The sequence below is a fragment of the Ambystoma mexicanum genome, chromosome 7p (assembly GCF_040938575.1).
Source record: "Ambystoma mexicanum isolate Mex_15411 chromosome 7p, UKY_AmexF1_1, whole genome shotgun sequence".
Lineage (NCBI taxonomy): Eukaryota > Metazoa > Chordata > Amphibia > Caudata > Ambystomatidae > Ambystoma > Ambystoma mexicanum.
Window position 1 is genome coordinate 150,419,056 of NC_090939.1, and position 23,597 is coordinate 150,442,652.

At 49.1% G+C, this 23,597-nt stretch overlaps 1 protein-coding gene across 5 annotated transcripts in view; it reads right to left on the reverse strand.

The window, feature by feature from the left end:
- LOC138525768 (prolactin receptor-like) overlaps positions 1 to 23,597 on the reverse strand; it is a 1,166,304-nt gene that overhangs the window by 403,379 nt on the left and 739,328 nt on the right. The window lies entirely within an intron of this gene.

Here is a 23,597-nt window from a genome sequence, read left to right on the forward strand (position 1 = left end):
AGGAGGGTAGTTGGTAAAGTAATCAATATTATAGTTCAAGATTATTGGGTTCCAGCACCAAAGGGGCAAAGGATCGTAACTGTCTCTAGGGGCCTTTGGAGAAGCACCAAGGGGGCAGAACCACAATGTACCTGGCGCTGAAGAAGTTCTTGGTGCTCTACAGCGTCGAGGCGGTTCCAGAGCGCTTTGCAGCCCTCGAGACAGAGTTAGTGGTGAGAGACAGCTGCGCGTACCAGGTGGCAGGCAGGTCGGCAAGCGAGGCTAGACGGACGTCTGCAGGCTGTCCGGCATGGCAGCTTGGGGCAAAGAAACGTTGTCTCTGTGCTGGTTGGTGGATCTGGAATGCTGGTCGAGGTATCTAGGACGGCTCTGGTGACTGCGGCGTGTCAACAGTCAGCGGTGCAGCCGGATGCGGATCGAGGACTCTACTGTCTCGAAATTGTCCTTAAAAAGATGGACGCTGGATGATATTTTAGTGCCACTCCTCCTAGCTTCTTCGCAAGGTGTGTGTCCTTTCAAGGCGGATGGCCCAAAGCTCAGGAGGGTGTGTTAGCAGGCAACAACCTTGTCCTTTGTCCAGAGACTCTCCGGAACTTCTCACCTAGGAAACTTGCTGTCAGAACCTAGCAGGACACGCTGTGTGCTGGCTGGATACCAGTTATTGAGCTGCTGGACGGGTCCTCTGAGTCCGGTATCTCCCCCTGTTCCCTGGGAGATGTTTAGGGGAGGGATATTGCTTCCCTCTTTGAACTCCTGGCCTTCTTTCACTGGCAGAAGATGTAAGGTAGACTGTATGTACTTTTAGCTCGGGTCCAAATTAGTCCTTTTTACTCCTTGCAAAGTCTTCAGATTATCTGATCAGTGAGGGGCTCATTCCTCTTTTAAAGAGAAACGGGGCCCAGGGATTGGTGTAGAAGAAGCCTAACTTAAGTGAGCCAATCATGGGTCTCCACCAATCATCTTCAGTGATGCTTCAGGTCAGAATCAGAGCACTTGGCAGGGGAAGGATAACAACATATACTTCTAAGTCCCACCCATCTTCCTGTCTGCTGTACATCAAAGTGTCTCCCTAATTAACTGAGCCATATGCGGTGATTGATCACAACATGGGCCTCCTTTGAAGTAGGGGGTTGCAGGCAGACATTTGTCCTACAATTCATATACTTCCCAGCTTTGAAAAAAGTGGTACCAGACAGGACATTCACTGCCCTTTGATACCAAGGAGGTGTGTTAGTACCAAGTTGACACATTGCATTACAAAGAGGTGTTGGAGTCTGGTCTCCATTCTCACTTCCTGCACCCAGGCCTTCCCTGAGGCCTGCTAATTAACATTCTTCAGTAGTCGCTGCCACCAGCAAGGTTTGACAATGGAGATGCAAATCCACAGGGCCTTGAAAATGTAATCAGGCTGCCCATGGCCAAAGGCTTTTGATGTACCTGCAGCTGTCAGGAGTCAGCTACACATGACCGGGGAGGTCAGCACTGGTAAGCTGTGTCCTCCCAGAGTACATGACTATTTTTCTGCTGTGCAGTGAGCGTGGAAAATGTGTGGGAATGGCCCCACATATTTCCAGAAGTTGATCTCCCATCATTCTTTCTTTTAAACAAACAAAAAAAGGCCAGTCGAGCACACTCTTCCCGTGCGGATAGTTGAATCCCTCAAAAGGAGTGAATGTGAAGTGGTTGTTAGAGAGTGATAGAAGAGTGCTTGAATATCTGGGAGGGAGGATAGTAGTGGTAGTGAGAGGAGAAGAGTAGTAGTTGGACGAGGAGTATAATAGTGGAAAGTGTAACAGTGTGCAGAGGAATGGTAGTAGTGGGAGGAGGAGTGATATTAGTGGGTGGAGGAGAAGTGGTAGTAGTGGGTGGAGAAGTAGTGGTAGTGGGAAGAGGAGAAATAGTAGTAGTACAGCAGAAAGGAGGTGTATGAGTGGTAGTAGTAGAGCATGAAGAGGGGAACAATCTAACATCAAAGGTTGGAGGCAAGATAATTGAGAAATGAAATAAAGGGACCATAGGTAAGAAGGAGGCAGGGGAGGAGCAGGTACAATAAAAGGGAACGGTAACCATGTACATGAGTGGAACTAGGTCAATCTTACCGAGCAGGTTCAAGGCACAATTCCTACCTTTCCCATTAAAACACTACTGATCTGTGGTGAGAATAGGGACAGGTAGAAAGTCCATGAGGGAGTTTAGTGAGGCATGGTTTTAGAGAGATCATTGATAACCTAAGACAGGAATTAGATGGTAGGGGTTACCAATCAGTAGCATTAACCCAGGCCTACGGATGCCTGGCTCAGGGACGAACCCCCAAAGGGGACAAAATAGAGAGGGGTGGCCCAAAGGCCCACAATTCAAAATCAACAGCCTTGAATCATCTTTGAGCCTCTGTGGCGATATCCTGTAGTGAAAGTCTGGCTACTCCACTGCATAAACAAAAACTAATGCCAGCCACTCCCAGGACCTTTAAGAGCAAGGAACAAGTTACTTACCTGTAACTATTGTTCTCCAGTATGGGTCTGGCATGTATTCAAATGCTCATGAATATTCCATGTCGTCGGGCTGGGAATCCTCGGTAAAAGAAAAACAGTTTCACCTACAAAGCTTTATTTCTCCCATAAACCAATCACTGTCCTCTGGGTCCTACTGCCCCCAACCAATGACAGCCCTCTCCCTAAGCCCCTCCTCTGGCAGCCATCTTCAGATTTGGTAAGCACGTAAAGAGGCAGTATGACCAAGAAGAGCCGCAGAGGGGAAGGAGGGAGGGTTTGCATGTGAATCCATGCCAGTCCTATGCTGGAGAACAATAGTTGCAGCTAAGTAACTTGTTCCTTCTCCAGCACAGGGTGTGGCATGGATTCACATGTTCATGAATTACCAATACACAGAAGTACAACAATACACAACCATGGGAAGTGGCAAGGCTCAACAGAAGCAATTCACTCTTACCTCTAGAACAGACTCACCTCAAGCAAACAGGTTGCGCAGCACTGCTTGGACGACTCTGGACTCCTCTCTGGAATCCCTGTCGATGCAGTAGAACTTTGTGAAGGTGTGCGTGGACCTCCACATAGCAGCCCTGCAGACGTCCAGCAGGGGCACACCAGCCAGGAACGCCGTCATAGCAGCGATCACTCTGGTGGAATGGGCTCTCAGACGGCCGGACAGCGGTCGTATTGCCAACAGATGACAGTGCATGATGCAGCCGAAGAGCCACCTTGAGATGGAAGCTTTGGACAAAGCCTTCCCATTGTTCACAGGACCAAAGTGAACAAACAGCTCTGAAGTCTTTTGAAAACTCTTGGTATGTGCAACGTAGAACTTCAGGGAATGAGCAAAGTCCAGTGGCCCGCCCAGCCGGAGATGAAGGTTTTGGGAAAAAAACAGGTGACATCAAAGGTTCGTTGATGTGGAATTCCGACGGAACCTTCGGCATGAAGGAGGGGTGTGTCCACAGCACCACCCTCGATTCGTGGAAAGTCAGGTATGGCTGTTTGTAGGACATGGCCTGTATCTCACCCACACTCCTGGCAGAGGTGATGGCCATGAGGAAGGCCATTTTTCATGAGAGGAACTTGAGAGGGTCCTGATGCATAGGTTCGAACGGGCTCCCCCTGAGCCTCATCAGAACCACGTTGAGTTCACACACCGGGTCAGGTGCCTTCACTGGTGGGAAAGTTCAATTCCTTTTAGGAATTCCTTGACGAGTCGATGAGACCAAAGTGAAGACCATCCTGGAGACCTGATGTAGTGGGAGACAGCCGCCAGATGTACTTTGATCAAGGTATGGGCCAGTCCAGCCTTGGCCAAGGGTAGCAAGTAGGAAGATTCTATGGGACGTGACCCTCAGAGGCTACCCGTCCGCCGGCAACTCATATCCTCCAAACTCTAGGGCTGCAGGAACCAAGCCCTCAGGTTGAGCGAACCTGGGTGACAATGCAGGATTGCACCTCCTTCTCTGGTCAGAATGTCTGGAATCGCTGGTAGCTTGATCGCCGGCAACGCTGACAGGCTGAGAAGGTCCGGGTACCAAATCTGCCTCGGCCACGCCGGGGCAATGAAAATCATTTTGCACTGGCACTGTCTGATTGTGTTGATGACACGCAGAAGGAGAGGCAATGGAGGAAACGCGCACAGAAACCTTTCTTCCCAAGGGAAGGAGAACGCATCCCCCAGGCTTCTCGACTGATGGAATCTGCTGGCGAACCTCTGGCATTTGGAGTTCGCCGCCATCGCAAACAGGTCAATCTGGGGCCTGCCCCACTTGGGGAATATGTGGTCCATTTGGTCGTGCCGAAGTTCCCACTCGTGGCATGAGCACAACTCCCTGCTTCTTGACTCCTGTTAGGTGAAGGGGAATGAGGAACATGTCTTGCCTGATGGCCCAGCACCACAGTTCCTGCGCTTCCTTGGAGAGGGCTGGGGAGCGAGTGCCCCATTATTTCCTTATGTAGAACACTGTGGTGATGTTGTCTGTGAAGATCCTCACCACCTTGCCCTTCAGGGATGGAAGGAATGACTTGAGGGCCCAGAACACTGCCTGTAGCTCCAGGATGTTGATATGGAGATCCTTCTCCTCTGGCACCCACAGGCCCCTGGCATGAAGACGTCTGGTGTGGGCTCCCCAGCCTTCCAGGGAAGAGTCTCTCATAACTGTCTCCTGGAATGGGGGGTTCTGAAACTCTGTGCCATGGGCGATGTTGGATTGGTCGCCCAACCACATTATCGCCTGATGTAACTCATCGTCCAGAGTGATCTTGTCTGCGTAGTTTCCGGACACCTGCACCCAGCGAGCATCCAGGAACTGCATCTGTAACCTGCAGAACTGGATGAGGTAGAAGCAGGACGACAACATGCCAAGCAATGACTTGATGGACCACACTGTGGCCATCTCCATAGGCAGCAGCCACTGCCCCTTCCCCTGAATGGCTGCTACCCTCTCCTCCGAGGGTGATGCAAGGCAGGGCACTGTATTGAGCCTAGCTCCCAAGAACAGCACGTTCTGCGATGGTGACAAGTAGGACTTTGGATAATTGATGGAGAATCCCAGATCCGTCAGCAGCTTGACGTCTACCTCCGTGTGTCTGACAGCCAACTCCCGCAAGCAGGCCCGGATGAGCCAGTTGTCGAGGGACAGGTATACGTGAATCCCCCTGTGGATGCAGATGGTTCGCCACCAGTGTCAGGCACATTGTGAACACTATGGGGGCCGATTTTAAGCCAAAGGCTAATGCCTTGAACTGGTAGTGCTGGCCCTGCACTACGAAGCATAGAAACTTGCAGTGTTTCCTGTGGATGGGGACGTGGAAGTAGGTGTCCTCCAGGTCCAGCAACCTCAAGAAATTCCCTCTTTCCAGTTGGCCGAGCACGTGCTGCAACGTGGCCATCCTGAATTTCTTAGACTTGAGGTACTTGTTTAGACATTGCAGGCCTGGTATGGGCCTCAAGCCTCCGTCTTCTTTCTTACCAAGAAGTATCTGGAGTAGACTCCGGAGCCCCCAGAGTTGTTGGGGAACCATCTCTATCGCCCCGTTTCGCAGCATGGTCCGTGCTTCCTCCAAGAGCTGAGGGACGTGCTGTTCCTGACGGGCCACCGGCAGGATCCGCGGACACCTATGCTGAAATTCCAGGGTATGTCCTTGGGTGAGAGCATCCAGCACTCATCTGTCGGTGGTAATCTTCTCCCACTCGCTGACAGACCTTGTTAGCCGGCCTCCCAGTGGGGTGCACGGAACCTTTGCCAGTTCAGGCTTGCTTGGGCGTAGTCGTCTTGCCTTGCTGGCGACGACGACGCTGACCTGCTCCTCCGTATGCCTGTGAACGACCTCTGTGTGCTTCCTGGGTCATGGATCAGGACAGCTGACGGTACAAGGAGGAGAAACCTTTCGACAACCTGCCCAACTTACCTCTGGAAGAACAAAAGGAAGAGAGGTGCTGTTCGTGCCCAGCGCACGGGCCGTCTCCATATCCGTCTTGATGGCCTGTAGGGACTCGTCAACGGCCTTTCCGAAAAGGTTATCCCTGTCGAACGGCATGTCCAGTACCTTCGTTTGGACCTCGTGACGGAAATTTGTGGCCTTAATCCAGCCCTGGCAACGGAGGCAGACACTGTTCCCCATCTGGCGGAACCACCTGTTGGCAATGTCCAGTGCCACTGTGATGGCGTGATCTGAGGTTATCTCTCCCTCCTGGAAGAGGGTGATCGCCTCCATCCTCTTGTCGTCGGGGAGGAACTCTAGAATATGCCCCAGCTTGTACCACAGCTACCTGTCGTACCTGGGTAGGATCGTTAGTGCATTGGCCGCCTTGATGATGGATGCTGCAGTGTAAATTACCTTCCTCCCAATGGCATCCAACTTCTTGCCCTCGCTGTCCGGAGGGACGGAAGACAGGGACGGGTTAGATGACCGCTTCCTCATGGTCGTCGCAAACCACAGAATCCGGCGATGGTTGCGACCTCAGGCACTTGGGTGCGAATTTGGATACCCGGTACTTCTTCTTCAGGCTATCTCTCTTGGCCGGAGCCGTGCAAGGGTTCTTAAAGAGGGCCAGGCCCTCCTCCCACACGTCATCCAGGAGGGGTACCACCATAATTGTCTTTGTCTTGGCCTCACGCCTCTAGTACAAGAAACCCTCCTTCCTGGACTCCTCGGGCATGACCTGGAACAGCTCGGAGGCTTTGGTGATCATAGAATCAAACGATCACACCTCGTCCGATGGGGACGCCCTAGGCTGCGGGGATCCGCTGCCCGCTCCAACAATATCATCGTAGTCATCTGTCGTTGTGGTCGTATCCGTCCCCGTCCCTGTGTCCGGGTATGCTGGGGGAGATGTGACCCGACACAGGTGTGGAGGCTGAAAAGGGGGCATCAGATGGTGCTTTATTTTCTTCGTAGGCGGTTGATTGGGGGACGGGGTGTTGGAACAGGCTCTTGTGGCATCCTCTTCTGGATCTCTGACACCAAGGTGTGGAGAGTTGATAGAATGACCAGAGACACATCCGCAGGCGGAACTGGCGTGATCGGAACACTAAGACCTGCATCCTCATCGTCTTCGCAGTCGTCCTTGTGGACCATGTGCAGAGACTCCATATCCTCGTCCTCCGTGGATGAAATGTCCATGGCTTGAGCCCCAAAAACACGTTCCGGAGCCCGCACTTGGTGCAGGACTTGAAGACGGATCTTCCTTCTTTCTTCTCCTCCGTCATGGTTGCAGGGCGCAAAGTAGGCCCGATGGCCTTCCAGAAACTTTGATGATCTTTGCCCTTGAGGGGCGCTGAACTTTACCGACAACGGATCCCCGCTGTCGGCAGACGGAGAGAAGAGCACACAGGATCTTTTGGAATAAAAATAGAACCTTTTTCTGCGAAAAAACACAAAAAACCTAGAAGTAGCTTGCAAAGCAAAACTCGAGGACTCCAAGACTGAAGCCTGCAGTAAAAATCAGAAGATGGCTGCTAGAGGAGAGGCTTAGGGAGAGGGCTGCCATTGGCTGAGGCAGTATGACCCAGAGAACAGTGATTGGTTTATGGAAGAAATACAGTTTTGTAAGTGAAAGTGAAACTGTTTTTCTTTTACCGAGAATTCCCAGCCTGACGACGGGGAATATTTATGAGCATGTCCATGCCAGACCCCATGCTGGAGAAGAGGAACAGATTTCATGAAATGGTTGTGTTACATTTAAATGTTAGGATTTTCGCTCCTCCCTTTGAAATTTATTTTTTGTAACTTTCTTTATTGCTTTTACAACAATGAAATAGTGAGACATTACAAGACCGTGCACCGGTCACAAGACCCTTTATCCCCCCTCATCCCCTCGGAATGATCCCCGCTTAGTGTCGTGTTCAGTTTCATATCAGTTCTAGTGATGTTGTTGTTTGGCACTCATGGCTACTATTGAAGTGTCCGGTTGCTCGCAACAGTTTGTATTGGAGGTGAAGACTGCGAGCTCGGGTCGTCATCAGCGTTTAACAGGTATGCAATATAGAGGCCCCAGATATCGGGGGGGCGTGCGTGGAGGGGCAGAGTTCGTAGGTAGTTTGTTTCGGTGTCTTGACAGTAGGTGACATCTTGGAGCCAATGCTTTAGTGTTGGTGGCAGTCCTCTGCCCCAGTTGCAAGCTATTCATCTGCGTGCCAGGACCAAAAGTAGGTTCGCCAGTTTTCTGGTATGTTCTGGTAGTTGGTTGGTTAGGCCTAGCATGGTCTGTGTTGGGTCAGGTTCTAGTTGCACTCCAATTATAGCTGAGATTTTCTCTAGGACTGCTGTCCAGAACGCTCCTATTTCGGGGCACGACCATGCCAGGTGGACAAAGTCGGCTTCTTGGTGCCCACAGCGAGAGCAGGAGGCGGATATTGACGTCCTCTGGGTGTGAAGTCTTGCTGGAGTGTGGTAGACCTGATGGACAAAGTTGAAGTGAATTTGTTTGTATCTTGTGTTTATTGCCACTTTCTTTGTGAGTCGTAGTATGTATGACCAGTCTTCGTCGAGTAACTTAGTGTTCAGAGCTCTTTCCCACCTTGTTCGGGCTTTTAAGCAGCAAGTGAGTTTTTCTGTTAGCAAGGCCTTGTAGATATTTGACACCAGACGGCCATCACCTTGGGCTTGAATCACTCCGTGGAGCAGTGGCCAGGTCGGTGGTTGGAGCGGGTACGTGGCAAAGCTGGACTAAATGGCGTGCCGGGTTCGGTAGTACATGAAAACGTCGAGGGCGTTGTTTCCACCTTTGTCTCGAGCTTCCTGAATCGAGAGGAACGAACCGTTCGGAAACAGGTCGCCCAGTGAGTGTATTTGCAGTTTCTTGGTCCAGAGCTGGACAACCTTTTCAGATGTTATGGGTATCCCTGGAATACTTCTCACCGGAAGGAAGGAATATCTGGTTTGGACTCCGCTCCTTTTGGCGATTTTTTTCCAAATTGTGTGTGTCGTGACCATTGTGTTCATCAGTGTTGAGGGTGCCGGTGGTTCGTTGAGTATGACTGCGCAGAGAAGATAGGGTGTTGCTAGAGCTTTTTCGATTTGCACATGTGGCCGGATGAAATGTGTTGCATATCAATGGCTCAGGAACTGTGCTTGTGCTGCCCAGTAGTAACTTTCTATATCGGGTAAAGCCAGTCCGCCTTGCGTTATGGGCAGGATCATAGTGCTGTGTGCTATTCGGGCAACCTTGCCAGCCCAGATAAGGTCAAGAAGCATGGATTTGATTTGCCTTAAGAATTTTTGCGTGAGTAGTAGGGGGATATTTGTAAAGGGATAGAGTAGTTTAGGGAGGATCACCATTTTCGCTAGGGACACCCTGCCCCAAAGTGTGAGGGGAAGCGTTTTCCATCTGATCACTTTCGTTTGGATAGTGTCAAGTGTCTTCTCGTAGTTGTCTTGCATGATGTCGGTGCTGGTTCTGGACATGAGGATCCCTAGATATCGGACCTTCGAGTGTCGCCAGTGGAAGCCGAAGTCATCCTGAAATTCTTTGGTTGATTCAGTGAGAGGGAAAATTATCGATTTTGCATTATTGATTTTTAGTCCTGAGAAGTTGCCAAATTTAAGGACTGCTCGCATCACCGGATTCAGGTTGTCATACGGGTCGCGAAGGAAGAGTGCTATGTCGTCGGCGTAGAGTGAAACCACCATTTTGTGTGGGCCGAAGGCGAGAGACCTGTAACGCTCACCTGATTCTCGCAGAGGCGCCGGTCTTGAAGAGTAAGATGTCTGCAGATAGAAAATATGGGATTAATGACCTGGGGTTATTGGGGTGTCCCTATCTCTTTCCTTTTCTCCTCTCCTGTAGAACCCCAAAGGTTAACGCTCTCACCTTAGGTAAGTGAACGCAGAGCTCTCCATCTGCCTCGGGGCAGGGTGCTGTAACCAGTTTCTTCACTGGATAGGTAGCGCAGGCCTCTTGACTTCAGAGGACTGCTGTCCGTCGTTTACTTCACGAACGGTGAGTTCCGAGTATTTCAAATGTCTTTAAAAGTCTTTTGTAATGCTGTCTCTTATTTTGCAGGGTGCCGGCGATGGCGGTTGACTCGCTGAAGTGAGTTGAGGATGGACCCGTATGCGGAATAGAAGCGCCTGGAAGCGCGTAAGTAAGCGCTTGTTGCTTGCTTCACGATGCGCACTAACTGTCCTTTTATTTTGCAGGTACCAGTTCGGAGCTGCTGAAGGATGCCGGAATGCCCACTGAGTTCGGCGTGGATGGAGTAATGGCACGTGAGTATTTAACGTTACCCAATGTCTTTAAACGCACCTTCTTTTGTCTTACAGATGCTGGATGCAGCGCCGAAGGCCTCCGGAGCGTGCGAAGAGTTGGTAAGCTTTTGTCTTTCAGATGCCGGAATGCAGTGCGATGACCTCCGGAGCGCGTGAAGAGTAGGTAAGCCTTTGTCTTTCAGATGCAGGAATGCTGCGCGAGGCGTTGATGACAGCCGATGGACCAGGTAAGAGATGCGCTGTCACTGAAGACCGTAGTGCTAACCTGTTCTTTCTTGTCTTTATAGATGTTGCTGAAGACTGGATTCAGGATGGTAAGCCTTTTTCCTTTAGGCCCAGGATCAGATGCAGAAGACACAATGAGCGTTCTGCTGCAGAGGATGCAGGATAACGCAAAGCAAGATTCATCCATCGGGTGTGGTTTAAATAGCCTCCTGTAGTGCTTAGGTGTCTCCTTCCACAGCCTCGCCTAGAAGAAAAAGAGTTCCTGCTTTCCAGAAGAGTTCCAGTGTTCTGAACCTAGGGAGTGGCTCCTGCTCCACCCAACAGGAAAAGTAGTCCCAAACAGAAGAGGATCAGAGGCTCAACTGGCAGGTAAGTAAGCAGCATGGTCTGCTGCAGGTAAGTCCACCCAAGCATTATGAGCCCGGCCCTTCCAGCGCTGGGACTGGGCATATTTATGAGCCTGGTGCCACTGGCGCCAGGACAGGGTCCAAAAGTTCCCAATTGGGACTGATTGGCACTCGGAACCTGGGTTATGGGTCTGCTTCCAAGGGAGTTGGGTAAATCCTGACCTTTTGGAAGCAGAGATCATGACAGCACCCCCCCTCAAGGCCCCTCCCAAACCGGGCTTCTCCGGGGGTTTGGGCTTGTCAGGAAATGTTCGGTGAAATCTTTTGATTAGACGAGGAGCGTGGACATATTCTGCAGGTTCCCAGGATCTTTCTTGGGGGCCGTAGCCTTTCCAGTCAATTAGGTAAAATAGTTTAGATTTGGAGATCTTGGAGTCCAGAATGCTTTTGACTTCAAACTCGAGTTCTCCATCGACTAGGATAGGTTTTGGAGATTTAGTTAGTCGGGTTTGAGGTTGCACGGGTTTTAATAGAGAGATGTGGAAGACCGGATGTATCTTCATGTGAGGGGGCAAGTCCAACTTGACCGCTACTGGGTTTACTATGGTAGTGATGGAATAGGGACCAAGGTATCTTGGGTTGAATGTGCGTGGTCCTTTTAGAGGTAGATATTTGGTGGATAACCAGACTTGATCTCCTACTTGATATTGGGGGGCTTCCTTCCGATGTTGATCTGCTCCTTTCTTGTATTGTTCCTTAGCCCTTTGAAGGTGAGAAACGGCTTCCTTAAAGGCTTGGGTGATTGTAGAATGCAGGTAGTCTACTGCTGGTGTTCCAAGATCTTGGAGTGGATCCAACTCCGAGGTTCGAGGGTGACTGCCGTATAAAAGAAAAAACGGGGTTTTCCCAGTTCCCGAGTGGACAGAGTTATTGTAGGCATATTCGGCTATCCAAAGGATATCTTTCCAAGTTTTTTCAGTTTGTTGCAGCATGCAGCGTAAATACTGTTCCAGAGTTTGATTGGTCCTCTCGGTTTGTCCGTCGGTTTGAGGGTGGTGACTGGTCGATAGTCTCACATCAATTTGAGCCGACCGACAGCAACTTCGCCAAAAATGAGAAATAAATTGACTACCTCGATCCGAAATTAGAACTGAAGGAAAACCGTGCAGTCGGACGATGTTTTCGAGAAATTCTCGGGCCAGAGTTGCTGCTGTTGGCAAGCCTTTGAGTGGAATGAAATGCGCCATCTTGGAGAATAAGTCCACGATTACTAGGATCGTATTGTATCCGGAGCATGGAGGTAGATCGGTGATGAAGTCCATAGAAAGCGTATGCCAAGGGCGAGGTGGGATGTCAATAGGGCGTAAGAGGCCGGCTGGTTTTTCCTTTTGACTCTTGTTTTGGGCGCATACTCCATAGGACATTATAAAGTCTCTGATATCTTTTTTCCAAGACGGCCACCAGAAGTAGCGCTTGATCTTTTCTGAGGTTTTGGCCATACCGGGATGTCCTTCCATTAAAGAATCGTGATAACAAGAGATTACCTTTTTCTGTAAATCTGTGCTGGGCAGGTATAATCGTTCTTGGAAATACAATAAGTTGTCCTTCACTGCAAAGTCCTTTCCCTGCAGATGCCAATTCTGTATGTCTGCTGGAGTTACAAGTTGCCTGGCTTTATTGTTAACTTCCTCTATGGATTGTGTGGCGATTACACTCAGAATTCTTTGTTCGGGAATGATAGGTACAGGTTTAGGGTTGATCAAGTGTTCTTCCACTCCCATCCGAGAAAGGGCATCAGCTTTACCGTTTTTTGTACCAGGTCGATAGGTAATTATGAAGTCAAACTCGGCAAAGAATAGTGCCCAACGGAGTTGTCTAGAGGATTGGGCTTTTGCGGTTTTCAAATATTGCAGGTTTCGGTGATCCGTAATCACAGTAACGGTGTGTCGGGCCCCCAGAAGATAATGCCGCCAATCCTTAAAGGCAGACTTGATAGCCAGAAGTTCCTTTTCAGTAATCGTGTAATTGATTTCAGGAGGCGAGAATTTGCGGGACCAAAATGCCACGGGATGCAACTGATTGGTTACTGGGTCCTTTTGTGATAGAACTGCCCCCATGGCAAGGCTCGAAGCATCAGTTTCAACGATGTAGGGGAGTTCGGGGCGAGGGTGTTTTAAAATTGGTGCAGAGATAAATTTAGTCTTCAAATTCTGGAAAGCTTGTTCCGCCTCGGTAGACCATTCAAAACGTTTGTTTTTCTTTAACAAGGCGGTGATGGGCTGGACTACTCGGGAGAATTCGGGGATAAACCTGCGGTAAAAGTTAGCGAAGCCTAACATGCTTTGAACACCTTTCACGGAGGATGGTGATGGCCATTTGAGAATTGCATCGACCTTCTTTGAATCCATACGCACTCCGCTAGGTGATAATATGGATCCCAAGAATTCAACTTCAGTTACGTTGAAAACACATTTTTCCAACTTAGCGAAAAGTTTGTGTTGACGCAATCTCTCGAGGACCATTTTCACGTGTTTCCGATGTTCAGATTCCGATGAAGAATAAACGAGGATGTCGTCAATGTAAACAACAACACACACATCTATGAGCTCTCTAAGGACATCGTTCATAAAATATTGAAAGGCGGCCGGGGCATTGCAAAGTCCGAAGGGCATGACCTGATATTCAAATAGCCCATACTTGGTGCGGAAGGCCGTCTTCCATTCATCGCCCTCTTTTACTCGTACCAAGTGGTAGGCTCCTCTAAGATCCAGCTTTGTATATAAGCATGCTTTACTGACTTGGTCCAGGAGTTCAGGGATCAAAGGTAACGGATATCTATTCTTAATGGTGATCTGGTTCAGGGCGCGATAATCTATACAAGTTCTAAGGTCTCCTTCTTTTTTTGGAACGAAGAACAAAGCTGAAGAAGCAGGGGACTTGGAAGGACGAATAAACCCATTCGCTAGGTATTGATCCAGGTATTGTCGGAGGTGAAGGTTCTCAGGCACGGTGAGGGCATAAATTCTACTACAAGGAGGAGTAGATCCAGGTATCAGGTCTATCTGGCAGTCATAAGACCTATGAGGAGGTAGAGAGTTAGCCTGATCCTTCCGGAAAACATCTTGGAATTCTAGGTATTCGGGAGGTAACTGGGGAGTCTCCGAAGAAATTGCTGCCAGTGCAACACCAGGTGGAGGGTGACAAGTAGAGACACATTCTGGAAACTGAACCGTTCTTGCTCGCCAATCGATCTGAGGATTGTGTTTCTCTAACCAAGGTATTCCTAGAATAATCTGGAACTGAGGGGCCTTGATCACATCGAACACGATCTTCTCATAGTGTCCATCTTGACTCACTAGCGTCACTTCTTGAGTGGTATGCGTTACTGGTCCGTACCATCCACCGTAGTAATGACGTCCTTTACAGCCTTGGGACAAAGAGTTAGATTCATCCTCAAAACCATTTCATGATCCACATAATTGCCGATGGCACCGCTGTCGACGTAAGCTTCAATCGCATGTAATCGATCCGGAAGATCAGGGCTAATGAGGACCATAGGTATCACGAAATGCGAGGTCACGGAACTGGTTTTAACGCTCGGCAAGAGGACCTCTATTTTTGTCGGGCGAGGTCGTTTCCCTGCTCAGAGTTTGTGACCTTGGTAACTGCAGCTCCTACTGCCTTCTTGGCTGGTTTCACCGGACAGTCTCGAAGAAAGCGTCCTGAGTTTCCGCAATAGAGGCATAATTGCAACTGTTTTCTCCTTTCCCGCTCCTTTGGTGTTAGTGGTCCTTTCAGGCCCCCTATTTGCATGGGTTCCCCGGAGTCTACTCCTTTGGAAGGAGTTGGTGGTTTGGAAAATACTCGAGCATCAAACTTGGAACGATCGGCCTTCCTGTTCTGCAGTCTGTGATCTATTTGAACGACTAAGTCTATATAGTCCGAACAGTCTTGTGGGGAATTCACTACTTGGGCTAAAACGTCTTTGAGCTCTCCACGTAGACCTCTATAAAACAGCGTAATCCTTTTGTCCTCAGGCCATTGAGTTTCCACTATTAGTCTGTTGAAAGATGCAATATAAGCCAAAAGGTCTTGATTACCCTGTCGCAACGAAAGAAGCTCATTGTCCAAGGCCTGCCCCTGTGAATGTCTTGCGAACAGTTTTTCCATACTAAGCTGAAAGGCTTGAAAATCATGGAGAACCGGATCATCTTGATTAACTAGAGGGATCGACCAGTCTGCCGCATTGCCACTAAGGTACGAAAGCACAAAAGCTACTTTAGCTTGATCAGTTGGAAAGGCTGCTGGCCGGCATAAAAAATGCAACCGGCACTGATTGATAAATACTGCAAACCTCTTTGGGTCACCAGAAAATCGTTCGGGCGGAGCCAGAGGTACATTCCCGGGTAGGTTGATCTGCACTGGATTCATAGGGGATGTTGAAGGAAGATTTGCCCCTGATGCGGGTAACGGGGTCTGTCCGGCTTGTGACTGTAGCAATTGTCTAGCTAGATCGTCTGTTCGCTCCTTGGAAATAATTAGTTCCCTTCTTAGAGCATTCGTTTCCTGACAAGCTGCTTGCACTTCTGCCCTTAGTTCCCCAAGTAGCCGGGCTAGGTGGTCGGTATCTGAGGTTTCCATAGCGCCTGGGCGAGAGTTTTGCGGTAGGCTTTGCGTTCTGTAACGCTCACCTGATTCTCGCAGAGGCGCCGGTCTTGACTGGGCGACTACCGTATCTTCAAAAGTGATGTGTAGCACCCGGTTGGCTCTTTGGGCTGGACCTCTGTGCACTGTATGCCTGACTCGAAGAGTAAGATGTCTGCAGATAGAAAATATGGGATTAATGACCTGGGGTTATTGGGGTGTCCCTATCTCTTTCCTTTTCTCCTCTCCTGTAGAACCCCAAAGGTTAACGCTCTCACCTTAGGTAAGTGAACGCCGAGCTCTCCATCTGCCTCGGGGCAGGGTGCTGTAACCAGTTTCTTCACTGGATAGGTAGCGCAGGCCTCTTGACTTCAGAGGACTGCTGTCCGTCGTTTACTTTACGAACGGTGAGTTCCGAGTATTTCAAATGTCTTTAAAAGTCTTTTGTAATGCTGTCTCTTATTTTGCAGGGTTCCGGCGATGGCGGTTGACTGGCAGAAGTGAGTTGAGGATGGACCCGTATGCGGAATAGAAGCGCCTGGAAGCACGTAAGTAAGCGCTTGTTGCTTGCTTCACGATGCGCACTAACTGTCCTTTTATTTTGCAGGTACCAGTTCGGAGCTGCTGAAGGATGCCGGAATGCCCACTGAGTTCGGCGTGGATGGAGTAATGGCACGTGAGTATTTAACGTTACCCAATGTCTTTAAACGCACCTTCTTTTGTCTTACAGATGTGGGATGCAGCGCCGAAGGCCTCCGGAGCGTGCGAAGAGTAGGTAAGCCTTCTGAGGCCGAATGATGTATTTCTGCCTGGAACGAATCCTGCTTGATCCGCCAGAACCATTGCGGGCATGAGTGGCATCAACCTCCTGGTCAGGATCTTTGCAGGTCTTGACAGTAGGTGACATCTTGGAGCCAATGCTTTAGTGTTGGTGGCAGTCCTCTGCCCCAGTTGCAAGCTATTCATCTGCGTGCCAGGACCAAAAGTAGGTTCGCCAGTTTTCTGGTATGTTCTGGTAGTTGGTTGGTTAGGCCTAGCATGGTCTGTGTTGGGTCAGGTTCTAGTTGCACTCCAATTATAGCTGAGATTTTCTCTAGGACTGCTGTCCAGAACGCTCCTATTTCGGGGCACGACCATGCCAGGTGGACAAAGTCGGCTTCTTGGTGCCCACAGCGAGAGCAGGAGGCGGATATTGACGTCCTCTGGGTGTGAAGTCTTGCTGGAGTGTGGTAGACCTGATGGACAAAGTTGAAGTGAATTTGTTTGTATCTTGTGTTTATTGCCACTTTCTTTGTGAGTCGTAGTATGTATGACCAGTCTTCGTCGAGTAACTTAGTGTTCAGAGCTCTTTCCGAACCTTGTTCGGGCTTTTAAGCAGCGAGTGAGTTTTTCTGTTAGCAAGGCCTTGTAGATATTTGACACCAGACGGCCATCACCTTGGGCTTGAATCACTCCGTGGAGCAGTGGCCAGGTCGATGGTTGGAGCGGGTACGTGGCAAAGCTGGACTAAATGGCGTGCCGGGTTCGGTAGTACATGAAAACGTCGAGGGCGTTGTTTCCACCTTTGTCTCGAGCTTCCTGAATCGAGAGGAACGAACCGTTCGGAAACAGATCGCCCAGTGAGTGTATTTGCAGTTTCTTGGTCCAGAGCTGGACAACCTTTTCAGATGTTATGGGTATAGCTGGAATACTTCTCACCGGAAGGAAGGAATATCTGGTTTGGACTCCGCTCCTTTTGGCGATTTTTTTTCCAAATTGTGTGTGTCGTGACCATTGTGTTCATCAGTGTTGAGGGTGCCGGTGGTTCGTTGAGTATGACTGCGCGGAGAAGATAGGGTGTTGCTAGAGCTTTTTCGATTTGCACATGTGGCCGGATGAAATGTGTTGCATATCAATGGCTCAGGAACTGTGCTTGTGCTGCCCAGTAGTAACTTTCTATATCGGGTAAAGCCAGTCCGCCTTGCGTTATGGGCAGGATCATAGTGCTGTGTGCTATTCGGGCAACCTTGCCAGCCCAGATAAGGTCAAGAAGCATGGATTTGATTTGCCTTAAGAATTTTTGCGTGAGTAGTAGGGGGATATTTGTAAAGAGATAGAGTAGTTTAGGGAGGATCACCATTTTCGCTAGGGACACCCTGCCCCAAAGTGTGAGGGGAAGCGTTTTCCATCTGATCACTTTCGTTTGGATAGTGTCAAGTGTCTTCTCGTAGTTGTCTTGCATGATGTCGGTGCTGGTTCTGGACATGAGGATCCCTAGATATCGGACCTTCGAGTGTCGCCAGTGGAAGCCGAAGTCATCCTGAAATTCTTTGGTTGATTCAGTGAGAGGGAAAATTATCGATTTTGCATTATTGATTTTTAGTCCTGAGAAGTTGCCAAATTTAAGGACTGCTCGCATCACCGGATTCAGGTTGTCATACGGGTCGCGAAGGAAGAGTGCTATGTCGTCGGCGTAGAGTGAAACCACCATTTTGTGTGGGCCGAAGGCGAGAGACCTGTAACGCTCACCTGATTCTCGCAGAGGCGCCGGTCTTGACTGGGCGACAACCGTATCTGCGATATAGAAGAAGAGTTGGTAAGCTTTTGTCTTTCAGATGCCGGAATGCAGTGCGATGACCTCCGGAGCGCGTGAAGAGTAGGTAAGCCTTTGTCTTTCAGATGCAGGAATGCTGCGCGAGGCGTTGATGACAGCCGATGGACCAGGTAAGAGATGCGCTGTCACTGAAGACCGTAGTGCTAACCTGTTCTTTCTTGTCTTTATAGATGTTGCTGAAGACTGGATTCAGGATGGTAAGCCTTTTTCCTTTAGGCCCAGGATCAGATGCAGAAGACACGATGAGCGTTCTGCTGCAGAGGATGCAGAATAACGCAAAGCAAGATTCATCCATCGGGTGTGGTTTAAATAGCCTCCTGTAGTGCTTAGGTGTCTCCTTCCACAGCCTCGCCTAGAAGAAAAAGAGTTCCTGCTTTCCAGAAGAGTTCCAGTGTTCTGAACCTAGGGAGTGGCTCCTGCCCCACCCAACAGGAAAAGTAGTCCCAAACAGAAGAGGATCAGAGGCTCAACTGGCAGGTAAGTAAGCAGCATGGTCTGCTGCAGGTAAGTCCACCCAAGCATTATGAGCCCGGCCCTTCCAGCGCTGGGACTGGGCATATTTATGAGCCTGGTGCCACTGGCGCCAGGACAGGGTCCAAAAGTTCCCAATTGGGACTGATTGGCACTCGGAACCTGGGTTATGGGTCTGCTTCCAAGGGAGTTGGGTAAATCCTGACCTTTTGGAAGCAGAGATCATGACAGCACCCCCCCTCAAGGCCCCTCGCAAACCGGGCTTCTCCGGGGGTTTGGGCTTGTCAGGAAATGTTCGGTGAAATCTTTTGATTAGACGAGGAGCGTGGACATATTCTGCAGGTTCCCAGGATCTTTCTTGGGGGCCGTAGCCTTTCCAGTCAATTAGGTAAAATAGTTTAGATTTGGAGATCTTGGAGTCCAGAATGCTTTTGACTTCAAACTCGAGTTCTCCATCGACTAGGATAGGTTTTGGAGATTTAGTTAGTCGGGTTTGAGGTTGCACGGGTTTTAATAGAGAGATGTGGAAGACCGGATGTATCTTCATGTGAGGGGGCAAGTCCAACTTGACCGCTACTGGGTTTACTATGGTAGTGATGGAATAGGGACCAAGGTATCTTGGGTTGAATGTGCGTGGTCCTTTTAGAGGTAGATATTTGGTGGATAACCAGACTTGATCTCCTACTTGATATTGGGGGGCTTCCTTCCGATGTTGATCTGCTCCTTTCTTGTATTGTTCCTTAGCCCTTTGAAGGTGAGAAACGGCTTCCTTAAAGGCTTGGGTGATTGTAGAATGCAGGTAGTCTACTGCTGGTGTTCCAAGATCTTGGAGTGGATCCAACTCCGAGGTTCGAGGGTGACTGCCGTATAAAAGAAAAAACGGGGTTTTCCCAGTTCCCGAGTGGACAGAGTTATTGTAGGCATATTCGGCTATCCAAAGGATATCTTTCCAAGTTTTTTCAGTTTGTTGCAGCATGCAGCGTAAATACTGTTCCAGAGTTTGATTGGTCCTCTCGGTTTGTCCGTCGGTTTGAGGGTGGTGACTGGTCGATAGTCTCACATCAATTTGAGCCGACCGACAGCAACTTCGCCAAAAATGAGAAATAAATTGACTACCTCGATCCGAAATTAGAACTGAAGGAAAACCGTGCAGTCGGACGATGTTTTCGAGAAATTCTCGGGCCAGAGTTGCTGCTGTTGGCAAGCCTTTGAGTGGAATGAAATGCGCCATCTTGGAGAATAAGTCCACGATTACTAGGATCGTATTGTATCCGGAGCATGGAGGTAGATCGGTGATGAAGTCCATAGAAAGCGTATGCCAAGGGCGAGGTGGGATGTCAATAGGGCGTAAGAGGCCGGCTGGTTTTTCCTTTTGACTCTTGTTTTGGGCGCATACTCCACAGGACATTATAAAGTCTCTGATATCTTTTTTCCAAGACGGCCACCAGAAGTAGCGCTTGATCTTTTCTGAGGTTTTGGCCATACCGGGATGTCCTTCCATTAAAGAATCGTGATAACAAGAGATTACCTTTTTCTGTAAATCTGTGCTGGGCAGGTATAATCGTTCTTGGAAATACAATAAGTTGTCCTTCACTGCAAAGTCCTTTCCCTGCAGATGCCAATTCTGTATGTCTGCTGGAGTTACAAGTTGCCTGGCTTTATTGTTAACTTCCTCTATGGATTGTGTGGCGATTACACTCAGAATTCTTTGTTCGGGAATGATAGGTACAGGTTTAGGGTTGATCAAGTGTTCTTCCACTCCCATCCGAGAAAGGGCATCAGCTTTACCGTTTTTTGTGCCAGGTCGATAGGTAATTATGAAGTCAAACTCGGCAAAGAATAGTGCCCAACGGAGTTGTCTAGAGGATTGGGCTTTTGCGGTTTTCAAATATTGCAGGTTTCGGTGATCCGTAATCACAGTAACGGTGTGTCGGGCCCCCAGAAGATAATGCCGCCAATCCTTAAAGGCAGACTTGATAGCCAGAAGTTCCTTATCAGTAATCGTGTAATTGATTTCAGGAGGCGAGAATTTGCGGGACCAAAATGCCACGGGATGCAACTGATTGGTTACTGGGTCCTTTTGTGATAGAACTGCCCCCATGGCAAGGCTCGAAGCATCAGTTTCAACGATGTAGGGGAGTTCGGGGCGAGGGTGTTTTAAAATTGGTGCAGAGATAAATTTAGTCTTCAAATTCTGGAAAGCTTGTTCCGCCTCGGTAGACCATTCAAAACGTTTGTTTTTCTTTAACAAGGCGGTGATGGGCTGGACTACTCGGGAGAATTCGGGGATAAACCTGCGGTAAAAGTTAGCGAAGCCTAACATGCTTTGAACACCTTTCACGGAGGATGGTGATGGCCATTTGAGAATTGCATCGACCTTCTTTGAATCCATACGCACTCCGCTAGGTGATAATATGAATCCCAAGAATTCAACTTCAGTTACGTTGAAAACACATTTTTCCAACTTAGCGAAAAGTTTGTGTTGACGCAATCTCTCGAGGACCATTTTCACATGTTTCCGATGTTCAGATTCCGATGAAGAATAAACGAGGATGTCGTCAATGTAAACAACAACACACACATCTATGAGCTCTCTAAGGACATCGTTCATAAAATATTGAAAGGCGGCCGGGGCATTGCAAAGTCCGAAGGGCATGACCTGATATTCAAATAGCCCATACTTGGTGCGGAAGGCCGTCTTCCATTCATCGCCCTCTTTTACTCGTACCAAGTGGTAGGCTCCTCTAAGATCCAGCTTTGTATATAAGCATGCTTTTCTGACTTGGTCCAGGAGTTCAGGGATCAAAGGTAACGGATATCTATTCTTAATGGTGATCTGGTTCAGGGCGCGATAATCTATACAAGTTCTAAGGTCTCCTTCTTTTTTTGGAACGAAGAACAAAGCTGAAGAAGCAGGGGACTTGGAAGGACAAATAAACCCATTCGCTAGGTATTGATCCAGGTATTGTCGGAGGTGAAGGTTCTCAGGCACGGTGAGGGCATAAATTCTACTACAAGGAGGAGTAGATCCAGGTATCAGGTCTATCTGGCAGTCATAAGACCTATGAGGAGGTAGAGAGTTAGCCTGATCCTTCCGGAAAACATCTTGGAATTCTAGGTATTCGGGAGGTAACTGGGGAGTCTCCGAAGAAATTGCTGCCAGTGCAACACCAGGTGGAGGGTGACAAGTAGAGACACATTCTGGAAACTGAACCGTTCTTGCTCGCCAATCGATCTGAGGATTGTGTTTCTCTAACCAAGGTATTCCTAGAATAATCTGGAACTGAGGGGCCTTGATCACATCGAACACGATCTTCTCATAGTGTCCATCTTGACTCACTAGCGTCACTTCTTGAGTGGTATGCGTTACTGGTCCGTACCATCCACCGTAGTAATGACGTCCTTTACAGCCTTGGGACAAAGAGTTAGATTCATCCTCAAAACCATTTCATGATCCACATAATTGCCGATGGCACCGCTGTCGACGTAAGCTTCAATCGCATGTAATCGATCCGGAAGATCAGGGCTAATGAGGACCATAGGTTTGACGAAATGCGAGGTCACGGAACTGGTTTTAACGCTCGGCAAGAGGACCTCTATTTTTGTCGGGCGAGGTCGTTTCCCTGCTCAGAGTTTGTGACCTTGGTAACTGCAGCTCCTACTGCCTTCTTGGCTGGTTTCACCGGACAGTCTCGAAGAAAGCGTCCTGAGTTTCCGCAATAGAGGCATAATTGCAACTGTTTTCTCCTTTCCCGCTCCTTTTGTGTTAGTGGTCCTTTCAGGCCCCCTATTTGCATGGGTTCCCCGGAGTCTACTCCTTTGGAAGGAGTTGGTGGTTTGGAAAATACTCGAGCATCAAACTTGGAACGATCGGCCTTCCTGTTCTGCAGTCTGTGTTCTATTTGAACGACTAAGTCTATATAGTCCGATCAGTCTTGTGGGGAATTCACTACTTGGGCTAAAACGTCTTTGAGCTCTCCACGTAGACCTCTATAAAACAGCGTAATCCTTTTGTCCTCAGGCCATTGAGTTTCCACTATTAGTCTGTTGAAAGATGCAATATAAGCCAAAAGGTCTTGATTACCCTGTCGCAACGAAAGAAGCTCATTGTCCAAGGCCTGCCCCTGTGAATGTCTTGCGAACAGTTTTTCCATACTAAGCTGAAAGGCTTGAAAATCATGGAGAACCGGATCATCTTGATTAACTAGAGGGATCGACCAGTCTGCCGCATTGCCACTAAGGTACGAAAGCACAAAAGCTACTTTAGCTTGATCAGTTGGAAAGGCTGCTGGCCGGCATAAAAAATGCAACCGGCACTGATTGATAAATACTGCAAACCTCTTTGGGTCACCAGAAAATCGTTCGGGCGGAGCCAGAGGTACATTCCCGGGTAGGTTGATCTGCACTGGATTCATAGGGGATGTTGAAGGAAGATTTGCCCCTGATGCGGGTAACGGGGTCTGTCCGGCTTGTGACTGTAGCAATTGTCTAGCTAGATCGTCTGTTCGCTCCTTGGAAATAATTAGTTCCCTTCTTAGAGCATTCGTTTCCTGACAAGCTGCTTGCACTTCTGCCCTTAGTTCCCCAAGTAGCCGGGCTAGGTGGTCGGTATCTGAGGTTTCCATAGCGCCTGGGCGAGAGTTTTGCGGTAGGCTTTGCGTTCTGTAACGCTCACCTGATTCTCGCAGAGGCGCCGGTCTTGACTGGGCGACTACCGTATCTTCAAAAGTGATGTGTAGCACCCGGTTGGCTCTTTGGGCTGGACCTCTGTGCACTGTATGCCTGACTCGAAGAATAAGATGTCTGCAGATAGAAAATATGGGATTAATGACCTGGGGTTATTGGGGTGTCCCTATCTCTTTCCTTTTCTCCTCTCCTGTAGAACCCCAAAGGTTAACGCTCTCACCTTAGGTAAGTGAACGCCGAGCTCTCCATCTGCCTCGGGGCAGGGTGCTGTAACCAGTTTCTTCACTGGATAGGTAGCGCAGGCCTCTTGACTTCAGAGGACTGCTGTCCGTCGTTTACTTTACGAACGGTGAGTTCCGAGTATTTCAAATGTCTTTAAAAGTCTTTTGTAATGCTGTCTCTTATTTTGCAGGGTTCCGGCGA